Source organism: Petaurus breviceps, unplaced genomic scaffold (genome assembly GCF_028583685.1).
Source record: "Petaurus breviceps papuanus isolate PSGF00001 unplaced genomic scaffold, PetGlider_PUasm1.0 90842, whole genome shotgun sequence".
Taxonomy (NCBI): Eukaryota; Metazoa; Chordata; class Mammalia; order Diprotodontia; family Petauridae; genus Petaurus; species Petaurus breviceps.
In genome coordinates, this window is record NW_027187358.1 from 22,318,656 (window position 1) to 22,330,633 (window position 11,978).

At 38.5% G+C, this 11,978-nt stretch overlaps 1 protein-coding gene across 5 annotated transcripts in view; it reads left to right on the top strand.

The window, feature by feature from the left end:
- Positions 1 to 11,978, top strand: part of CCDC85A (coiled-coil domain containing 85A) — a 250,771-nt gene that overhangs the window by 10,605 nt on the left and 228,188 nt on the right. The window lies entirely within an intron of this gene.

An 11,978-nucleotide genomic window follows, 5' to 3' on the forward strand; every position in this document is an offset into this window, starting at 1 on the left:
TACATCTATGATCCATGATCCTTTAAAGTGAACAGGCACAAATTTGGGTTCCTAGGACTTGATAGACCTTGAATATTCAGAGGCAACAAACCAGAGTTCACTGGGTGCTAACAGCTAGTTTGATACTTGTTTGCCTGAAAAATCAGTGGGTTCCCCATCACACTGGAGGTTGTACCATAAATCTGGGCTTTATTTTCCTCAATAAAGGAGCTTCATTTTCTGCATCTTGGTTTTAGAACTAAAATGAATTTGAGAAAGAAACTATATATATATATATATATATGTATCTATATATGTGTGTGTGTATTATATAATATATGTATATAAACATATGTGTATGTATACACACATACATTCTTTTATGCTACCTATGGTTGAGTTAGAATGAAAGTGATCAGTAAGGAGGCTACAAGTGGGGGATTCACCCTCTTTACTCCCATTTGTCCTCCAAAATATTAGTGCTTATTCTCTGCTTCAGAGACTGCATTAGAGAGGTTCTGATCAAAGTGGAAGGAGACTGCCAACTTTAGTGGAGACGTGAAGGGGTGAATTTTCAATATTGTACTTGGGGATTTATCCTTTGGATTCTATTTCATCTTAATGTTCCTCTCGTGCTGCTGAAAATTGACCCCTGAAGCTGGTAGCTTCTAATACATCCAGTGTTTTTTAAAAGCATAAATAAATGGAAGGAGAAAGAGTAGCAGAGTCACAGGAAGACATTCATTGGGCAGTTCATGTTTGGAGTTGGAGGCTAAGGCCGAGGCCAAGTCATTTGTCAGGCTGTGCCTTCAAGCCTGTCCCGACAGCAGATTGATTGAAATTTCAATTACTCCTTGTTTCTCCTGGGTTTTGTGGGGGAACTTTGTGCTCCTTTTTTTCCACAACAGGTCAAATAATTTTAATTTTAATGTTACTCCTCGTGATGGGAAAAGTTTGCTAGGAGGTTTGGCTTTAAGAAGAAATAGATGAACTGGATGAAAAATTAGTAGTATTGTATTTTTCCTTGTTATCCTGCTATCGTACGTGTGAAATATAAATGTGAGCGAGCCTTGCTTGAACAACAATAGCATCCCAAAAAGACATGCTAAAATGGATACATTTGAGCCTTTGGTTCATTTCACAAGAAGTTCTTCTAAATATCGAGCTCCCTTATTTCAATTAAATCATGATTTTATGATAGTCATAAAAACCCATTTTATGGCCCTTCTTTCAAGAACACATCTAGTGCATAAAATGAGGTACGTTTTTTTTTTAGGAGAGAATCATTAGAACAAGACTCAGGACTCATGATTACATGGATTCAGATTTATTTGGCAGTTGAGATCATGTGCCACTCCCCTCACCCCCCCCAATATAGCAAGGATACATTTAGAACCATTGGTTCATTTCACAACACAATTCTTCTAAATATCACATTCTATACAACAAAAATCCAATACAACATAATTAGCCTGTAGTGCATGTGAGTTGTGCCCTGTAACACAGCAAACCCACGTCTTGCCTTGTTTGCAAATATTTCAGGTCTGTTTCAAGTTTGTATTTCAGCTATTACTCATCCTTGAGTTGCCCTTCCCAGAGAAATTTGGAATTTATTTTCTAGGCTCTCATTATATTCAGAATATAAGTGTTGGGGAGAGGTAGGGCAACATTTAACTTGGTAATCTGCCTTTTCTTGCAATTCCACAGTGTGCTGATTGCACTGACTACACTCTGGGGAATGGGAGAGAATACCATGTTCAGAGGTTGGCTCTGGAACAGTGGCCTCCAATTCAAACAGAAACATGGCCACTAAATCATACATAATGATTCCTTTGGGCCACATATTGACTTAGAAAGCCACATTAACATTATGTGTTCTATTGTGTTTTTGTTTATGTTGTTAACTATTTCCCTATTATAGTTTAATCTGTTTCAGCCAGCACCGAGTATTTGTGGGCTGTTTTTGACCCTTCTTCTCTGGAATACCAAATATGGCTATTCAAAACATGATGATTTTGGACAGATATAGCTTTCTTATGATAATTAACTGATAACTCAGGGAAAGTGACCTTGTTTTGTGATAGATAGGGAGAAATGAGACTGAGATGAGAAACTTGTCCTAGACAATTCATCAAGTGGGGAATGACAAGATGTCATTCTTTCTGGAGTCTTGTACAAGAAATAAGTGAACATCGGTGGGAAAGTTGTGTTGTTATCTTACAAAACTATGTTTAGGTTTGAGCATTTTCAAGCCACATTGAGCTTTCAGTTGGGAAATAAAGGGGCCCTTCAAGGTTTTCCTTTTGTTAAAGCAGCAGGCCTAGACTCCAAGTAAAATGCAAAGTGCATGCCAGGCTTCTTTTCTTTCCTTTGTATCCAAGTCTGTCTGGCGGTTGCTCATTTAGTCTTTGTAAAAAATAAACATTCAAAACACAACATGAAAGCATTCTATTTTTTAGATATTTTACTCTGTTATCTTTAGGCAAAAGTACAATTTGGGAAAGGGCCATTTTGCAAATAGGAAGTTGATGCATCACTCTTGGTGTTTGTAAATCAAAGCATTTGGCTGTGGTTTACTGCATTTTACATTTGAAAACAAAGCTATTAGCCCCACATGGGCTGTGCAGTGTTAGCATTGTTAGCATGAGCTAGGCAGATAGTCCTTTAGAATGGAATTTTCACTCACCTGTCTCCTTGGGGAGTTAGGATTATGTTTAGGCCTCTTAAGGTTAAAGTGCGCATCCTCCTAAAGCCAGTGAACTCAGGAAGCCAGCTGGCAGTTGGAAGGGCCTTTCACAAGGGACTTTCCTGAATGGGGGTGAGCTCTGTAGTTCTCTTTGTTGGAGGCTGGTTATCTTGCTTACCGTTCAGGTGACTCAGGTTCTCTTGCAGCTGCTTGGTCTGGGAGTGCCAGTCTTCCAGGTAGGGATCATTTTGTATCAGACTGTCCCAAAAAGGAGTTTCCTTCTTGTAGATTTTTTTTTAAGTCTTCCCTAATCCCCACCATAGCTGAAAGTGTTCTTTACCTCCCTTGAAGTTTCTCAGAGTACTCTGGATCTCTCCTTTGCCCCTTTCACTCCTTAACTTGTGTTATGCTTACCTGTGTATGTGTCATATTCCCTGTAGTAGATTGTAAGCTCTTTGAGGGCAGGGACTATGGAGTTTTTTTTTTCCCACTTGTGTATCACCAGCACCTAACACATCACCTTGCACATAGCAAGTACTTAATAAACATTTATTGAATCTAATTCTCTTGGTTTTAATTCACTTTCTTATAATGTGTACAATGAAAAATTGCTTCCATTTTGGTTTCGTTTGTTAGAGCCTTTCCTGTTGAATTCAGAACCCATCAAGGGTTTTGCCTTCTAGAAATGCACTGTCAGGGTTCCTTAATGGTTCAGGCAGATCCTCTGCCACTTATCACATTCAGTTTAGTTTGCTAAGTGAGTGGTACTAATTAGGGGGAGGAAGGACTGTCTGAGAAAAGAGATTCGAAGGCACACGTCTCTCTGTCTATCCTTCTGTCCTCTCCTGTTCTCCAGTGAGCCATTCCAAGAGAGGAAGTGTGGATGAACAGGTGCTGATCCCATGATGCCAGCAGCAGCTCCATTTGTCATGCCCCTTGCTTAAACATTTCCAGTGGCTCACTATTGCATACCAAATCAGTTTCATATTTCTTTGCCAGGCAGTCAAGATCTCATACAATCTGGTACCATTTTGTTGCTCAATACTTACCTTGTATTATTTTTCCTGCATGCTGCTCCCCAATTAAATCAGACTTTGCTTTGCTGACATGCACTTTTCTGCCTCCATACCTTTGCCTACTACACTGTTTCCTGTATTTGTTTTTTTGCTTTTTTTTTTGGAGGGGGGAAGGCAAGGCAATTAGGGTTAAGTGACTTGCCCAAGGTTACATGGCTAGTAAGTGTTAAGTGTCTGAGGCCAGATTTGAGCTCAGGTCCTCCTAACTCCAGGCCTGGTGCTCTATTCACTACACCACCTAGCCACCCCCATTTCCTGTACTTGTAATATCCAACCCTTATGGAAATTCTACTCATTCTATAGAGCCCAATTAAAATGCCAACTCTTTAACAAAGCCTTCTCTAATCACCTTTGGTTGGCAATGACCTTTCACCTTTAACCTCACATGGTAGTTTGTTTTTACACCTTTCTAATGTGCTGAACTGTTATGATTTATTTTTAGTTGTTTAAATGCTTTTCTTAATTCTCTCCTGGATTGCTGGTTCCATAGGGATAGCAACCCTGCCTCATTTAAGCTTCATATCTCCCCCCTGTCCAGTGCCTAGCATAACTCTCTGTATGCAGTAGGTGTTCAACAAATGTTTGTTGAATGTTTTAATGAATAAGATTCAGTATGTTTCCTTCTAGGAAGTTAGTGTAGGATGAACTTCCCCAACTCCCCAATTCATCATTCAGAGGGGAATGACCTTTGGTTAGGAAGATAGCTTCTGAGATAAGACACATTGTTAAAAATTTGGTTAAGGATTCAATAGATTGTTGAAGTTGTTTAAGTTATATCTGGAAAACTTTCATGCAGAATTAAGACTTTACTCTGTGGAAGAAAAACTGTGTGCTTCTATTTCTGAACCATTTACAAGGTTGGTCTCAGTTCTATGTGGCTACTATAGGTTCCCAAAGTGGGAGATACCACTCAATGACTGGAAGGATCCAGGGGTGTGGTAGTAGTTTAAAATGACTCATGAAGAAAACAAAACAAAACATTAAAGGGTTAAAGAAAGTAGATTTCCAGTGCAGTGCTGAGTAATTTTTTTTTTTTTTGAAAAGGGGGCTGTAGGTCAAATAAGTTTGGGAAGCTTAACCGATTGTTAAATTTTCAGCATAAGCATTAACACCTTGGAAATCAGCAAATGCTACTGTTCAGGGCTTCTTTTATTGTTCTATTATTGTCTAGACTTAGAAAAGTGATGGAGAAAATGTTAAATGTTTTCCTCTGAGAGCTGGCTGTTAAAGATTTCCCAGCATACCCTTGGGTGTGAAGAGCCTGTTGTGGTGGAGAGAGCCCTGGAGTGGAATGGAAGGACTGAGTTTTATTCTCAGTTCTCACCCATCTGTGTAATCAACTACCTGGGGCTAATCACATTGCCTCTGTGGGGCTTCATTTTCCTCATCTCAAGACTGAGAGAGCTCAACTAGGTCATAGGACAATATGTGGTCTTCTAGTCTAACCTCCTTATTTTATGATTAAAAAAACAAGTCCCAGAGGAACTGACTTGTCCAACTTGTTGCTCACAGGCAACAAATAACGTAGATTTTGAACATAGTTTCTCTAGCTTCAAACTTAAGCCTCTTTCTACTGCACCATGTTGCATACAAAGTATGGTATCTAACCAAGTTCCCGTTAGGCCCTAACTCCCATAAAATAATTCATGTACATTTATAAATTTTGCATTGAAATGACAATATACATGTTATGTAGATGAAAGCAGAATGAAAGCATTGAGAATGACAGTATAGATGTTATGTAGATGAAAGCAGAATGTGCAAATTTTCCTGTGAAGATGAATGCTTTCTGATTTCTCCCCTCAAGTTGTATTTTCCTAAGTGTTATGCTATATTATACATCGCATTAGTACCCAAGTAGTGTTAGGAGACCGAGAAGAACACCCATATCACATGAGGGTTGATCTCTTATGGAGAATTTATGGGAGGACATAGATGAGAGCCGTTAGAAGATGAGAAAGTGTTGCATTACATTCTGTACCACTGGAGGGAAAGGTACATATCGATGGGATTGCAGATCCATTGTGTACTGAAGTCTACTGTGTAATAAATTCTCCATTTTATAGGTCTTTTTTTAGATTATACTGAGCTATTTGGTTTTCTTTTTGCTCTCTATGTTTGAGTTATTAATGAGCAAAAAGCAAAACTCCTGACTACAGTGGAAAGGCCCAGTTGGCTGGAGGTTTGACAACCCATATGCAGAAAAATTCTCAGTGACAGTTTTCTGCTGCAAAGGTGCCTGGGAAATAGGCAAAGATGCAGTGCCTAATGAACGATTACTCTTATACATCTGTCACTTCTAGAAAAAATGTGGTGTCAGTATCTCACTGGTGTGTGAATACGAACAGTAGAAATCACTTTTCTCTTGGGGAAACATGCCAACAGTTACAATTATAGAATACTATAGTTGGTTTACAGTGAGGTCTCCTGAGTATGTTTTTTGTTTGGTATACCAGCTTATTTGATGGTTGAGAAAGTAGGTAATAGTTTAGTTCTCCAAGCTTAGCTGAAATACACTTATGAGCAGTTTGTTCAGTTTTGTTTAACCTCTGTTATAGACATTTGGAAAAATCTGGAAATCAGTTGTTGATTTGTGTTGGTTGCATAGTCTGATAAATAGATCATAAGAATATAACTTAATGAATTAGAGAAATGATGGGAATATAGTTCATTGTGAGAAAATTGCATAACTGTGATGTTATTTCTGGGAAAAAAATATTCTAGTGAAACCAGAAGGGTTATTAACAACATTAACAAAAATGCCACTGACTTTAAGCATTTTTGTATCTGGAGGACCACTTCTTTCCATAAGAACCTTTTTGTTTAATGGAAATATTTTCATGTTTATTTAAAAGTGGTTGTATCTACACAATTAAAAAAAACAGTTGATTGGTTCAGTAGAGTCAAACAACTGTTTAGTTCAGTTAATCAGGCAAAGTATTTTTCTTTAAAAAAAAGGATTTTGTAGATTATAAACTCACCTGTTTGATGATCTTTTCTCTCCTCGATGAATTGTGTTGTTGCCATGTTAACCCAATTTAAATCAGTTTACGTGGTTATATTTTTTGGCTCACCCACTTTAATTATTATGCATTTTCATAAGATAAAATAGAGAAAATAAGATAATTGAATGAGAAATGCCTTGATCTTTCAAACAGAAATAATTTAGAACAGAGCATATAGAAGTGTCATTTAATTAAATAATCATTTGTCAATTAATCAAAATGATCAAATAATGTCTTTTTATTTGTGTTTGTTATAACTAATAATAGCTGCCATTTGGGTAGCACTTTAAGCTTAACAAGGCATTTTTGGTGCAGTGGATAGATTACTAGGCTTGGAGTCAGGAAGGCCTGAGTTCCTCAGAGGCTTCCTAGCTGTGTGACTCTGGACAAGTCACTTAACCTCTGTTTTTCTCAGTTTCCTCATCTGTAAAATTGGGATAATAACAGCACAACCCTTCCAGGGTTGTTGTGAGCACCAACTGAGATAATGATTGTAAAGTACTTAGCACAGTGCCTGGTAGATAGTAAGTGCTATATTAATGTTAGCTATTATTATTATCATCATTAATATTACATATGTTATCTGAGTACTTTATAACAGCCCTTATAGGGAGGTGCTATTATTAGCACCCTTTTACAGATGAGCTAATTGAGGCCAAAACAGATTAAGTGAGTTAACGAAGGGCGTAGAACTAAGTGTCCCAATACAGGATCTGAACTCAGATCCTTCGGACTTTGGATCCAGTGCTCTATCTATCCATTGTATACTAAATATGCATACAGGTATGGTACTTGCATCTAGAAATGTGATAATTTTAAATTGCACATTTTCACATGGCAACAGCATTTTATTCTAAACTAAGGTAGCTGCCAAACAGGTGTGTAGACACAGTTTTGCCCAATTATTATAAAAACATTGGCATCAGGTCTTCATTTATCTGGAATCTTTAGATGACAAGGTTTTCATGTTAGTGAATTTCCTAGAGCAAAACCTAAAAAAAATTTAAACAGTTGTGATTAAATCTTTCTTGGATTGTTTTTTTGTAAACTGTATTGGGCCCTGCTATGTGTTCTTAAACAAACTTAGAAAGGAGGAAGGGACCTGTAATTTTATTAGTTCAGGGAATTGCTTGTAAGGTGTCACCCTCTCTCAAGACAGAGCTGCAACCATTTGACAATTTATAGTTTATAGAGAGTTGCCTGGGTGATGCAGTGGATAACACACAGGCTCTGGGGTCAGGAGGATCTGAATTCAAATATGACCTCAGACACTTACTAGCTATATGACCTTGGGAAAACTGCTTAATCCTGTCCATTCCTTATCTGTAAAATGAGCCAGAGGAGGAAATGGCAAACTACTCTAGTATCTTCTCCAAGAAAACCCTAAATGGGGTCACTGGGAGTTGGATGCCACTGAAAGGACTCAGCAACAGAAAAGGAGGGACTTAGGTGCTTTGGACTTCTAGACTGGTTTTCGATAAGGAAGGCAATTTAACCTTTTCTTTATGACAGGCTTATCATTATGAAAATCTATTTTATATAATGAAATGTTTACAGGGACTATTGGGGTACGTAGGACTATTTTTTTCTTGCTTGAAAATTTCCTGTTATGCTTTTTGTGTTCATGTGTATGCTTTTGAACAGTTTTTTTTTCCCATCTTCTCTCACTCTCAAGTTTTAACCATCAATGCGCCATAGTCCAGAAGAACTCTCCATCACATGAAATTTGCTGATTCTATTGTGATGTGGAAAGGGAAGCCAAATAAGCCAGTTTGTTAGGAATCTATCTTCAGAGTGAACAGGCTTTGAGTTGAGGACATTAGTGGCTTTCATATGAGTAAGTAAATTCCTGGTATTTTTTACTAATTAAGTCAATAGGCATTTATTAAGCAAGCACCCACTGTGCTAAGCACTGAAGATACAAAGAAAGGCAAAAAATAGTTCCTTCTGTAAAGAAGCTCACAGTCTAATAGGAGAAATAATATGAAAAAAAACCCTTAACTATGTACAAAGAAAATATGTATAGGATAAATTAGAGGAAATCCTACAGAGAAGGCATTGGGATTAAGGAAGATAGAGTAAGACTTCTTGTGGAAGGTGAGCCAGGGAGCCAGGGAGCTCAACAGGCTGAGATGAGGAGAGAGAGAATTCCCAGCACTCAGGACAGCCAGTGAAAATGGCCAGATTTGGGAAATGGAGTGTCTTGTGTGAGTAAGAGCAAAGCCATCTTCCCTTCCTTCTCCTACCCCAGTTTTTGCAATCTGACATTCAGTCCCAGCCTATTAAGACACAATTACTATAAAATATATCCAGTGCCCACATTTTCTTTGGCCTCATTATCTCTTCAGCATTTGAAACTGTTGTCCACCTTTCCTCCCATGGCTCATATGTCTAAACTATCCCAGTTTTCCCATTTTTCTGGCCATCTCATTTCTTCTTCTTTTAGACTTCGTTGTCTCTTATAGTTTGATTTCTGACTTTTTTTTGTTGTTCATTCATTTTTCAGTTGTGCCTAACTCTTCCTGACCCCATTTCAGGTTTTCTTGGTAGAGGATACCGGAGTGGTTGGCCATTTCCTTCTCCAGCTCATTTTAAAGATGAGGAAACTGAGACAAACCGGGTTAAGTGACCTGCCCAGGGTCACATAGCTATTAAATGTCAGTGGTCAAATTTGAACTCAGGAAGATGAGTCTTCTTGCCTTTAGGCCCTGTTCTCCATCTACTGCACCACGTAGGGGCCCTTACTTCTTTACTCAATTTGAAATTCCTCTCTCCAAAGTTACCAACGATCTCTTAATCAACAGCTCCAATGGCTTTTTCTGTTTTCTGTCATCTTGACCCTTCTGCAGCATTTATCACTGTTGATTGCCCTCTCCTCATGAAAACCTTCTCAGGTCTTGGTTTTTATAACATAACTGTCTCTTGATTCTCTTCCTATTTACCCAGTCGTTCTTTTACAATCTGCCTTAATGGATCACCATCTTTTTCTGCACCCCCGTGTGTACGCTAAGATTTTGTCTGACTCTGGGTAAACCACTTAACCTTTGTGTCTCCCACGTGTTACCTTAAAACTTATATATAAAAAAATCATTGAGGGTTTGCAGATTTTCTTGGTGGGAAGGAGTTTCCACATGTGACATTCTCTATGATGGCAACATAATGTTATAGATTTAGAGCTACAAGGGGTCTGAGAGGTCATAAAATCTAATCCTCTTATTTATAAATGAGGAAAATATAGCCCAGGGAATTCAAGTGGCTTGATGGAAAACACAGAGGTAATAATCATCAAAGGTGGGATTTCTCCATCAATTCCCCTCAAATCCAATTAGTTGTGGCATTCCATTGATTCTGTATCCACATTATTCACATCCCCACTCCTCTCTCCATTCACAACCACCATCCTGGTTCAGGCCCTCATCACCAGGATTATTGCAATAGCTTTATAATTAATCTCTATTTCAAGTGTCTCTTCCCATCTCTTGCCCCAAATAATATTTCTAAAGCATAGGCGTGATCATCTTGCTGCCCTGCTCAACAATCTTCAGTGTATCTCTAGTGTCTGTAGGCTTTATAAAATACATGCCATCAGCCTAGCTCTCTTTTCAACTTTATTTCATATTATGTACTTTATGTTTCTGCCAAACTGACCTACCATCTGCTTCTTGAACTTCCAGGTATCATCTCTTGTGCATTTACACAAGTAAGTCTTGTTTTTGTCTTTACATTCCCACTGCCTAGCACCAGAACTTGCATATAGGCATTTAATAAACATTTTGAATAGAATTTAATTCAGACCTGAGTTTCCAAGTGGAAAAGGAATGGGGATGCTAGACATTTCTACCTGCATGTCTTGGTGCACCTTTTGCTGGATTTTCAAGATCAAATATTATCTTTTCATGACACTGCCATTCACCTATGCTCAAGAACTTCATGTTATTTTTGATGCTTCTCTCTTCTTCATCCTTTGCAAATCTTATCAGTTGACAAATTCTGGAAAGTTGATCTTGTAATATCTTTCATGTCCACCTCTGTGTTTTTAGGAGCCACTATGATAAAAAAATTGAATTGTATTAGTTTTTTTTTCCTTTTTTTTTGGAGGGGGGAAGGTAGGGCAATTGGGGTTAAGTGACTTGCCCAAGGTCACACGGTTAGTTTTGTGGTAAGTGTCTTGAGGCCGGATTTGAACTCAGGTTCTCCTGACTCTAGGGCCAGTGCCACCATTCACTGTGCCACCTAGCCCCCCTGTATTAGTTTTATAATCAGAGACTCTGGGATTGAATTTTGAGTAGCTCTGCTATTTACTAGCAATGTTAGTCCAGGATAGTTTACTGACTCTCCAAGCCTCAGTTTCTTTATCTGTAAAATGAGCAGTTCAGACCAGATAATCTCTATGCATCCATCCTTTCAGTTCTAAATCCTATAGTCCTCTTTTGATTGTCATCACATGAATATAAATGATCATTACCACATATCTGCATTTCTTTTTTTTTAAAGCAATTGGAGTTAAGTAACTTGCTCAAGGTTACATGGCCAGTTATTTCTGGTAGTGTAGTGCTAAGTATCTGAGCCTGGATTCAATCCCCCAGGTCATCCCAACACTGGGGCCAGTGCTCTTACTAGCTGAGCCACCTGGCCGCCCCAAGTTTTTGTTTGTTTGTTTGTTTGTTTTTTTGCTCTTTGGAGGGCAATTGGGGTTAAGTGACTTGCCCAAAGTCACACAGCTAGTAATTGTGTCAAGTGTCTGAAGCCGGATTTGAACTCAAGTCCTCCTGACTCCAGGGCCAGTGCTCTATTCACTGTGCCACCTAGCCGCCCCTAACGTATCTGTATTTCTTAAGGAGCCTCCTAACTTTTCTTTTTTTTTAATCTTTCCTCCTTCCAGTCTGTTTTCTTTGTATTATTAGATTTACCACCTTTATTTTATTCAGAGATCTAAACATGTCAGATTCCTTCTTCGAAACTACTCACCATCCTTGTGAGGTTTCAAACCAAAATTTCACTCCTTGGCCACTACTTCCCTATTTGTAGTGTTTCTGTCTATTAAAATGTAAGCTCCTTGAGGGTAGATACCTTTTTGCTTCTGTATCTGTATCCTGAGCACTTAGCATAGTATTTCAAAGTACTTGGTGAACACATAATAAATGCTCCTCCCTCCCTCCCCTCCCCTCCCTTCCCCTCTCCTTCCTCCCCCTCCCCTCCCCTCCCCTTCCCTTCCCTCCCCTTCAGATAGTT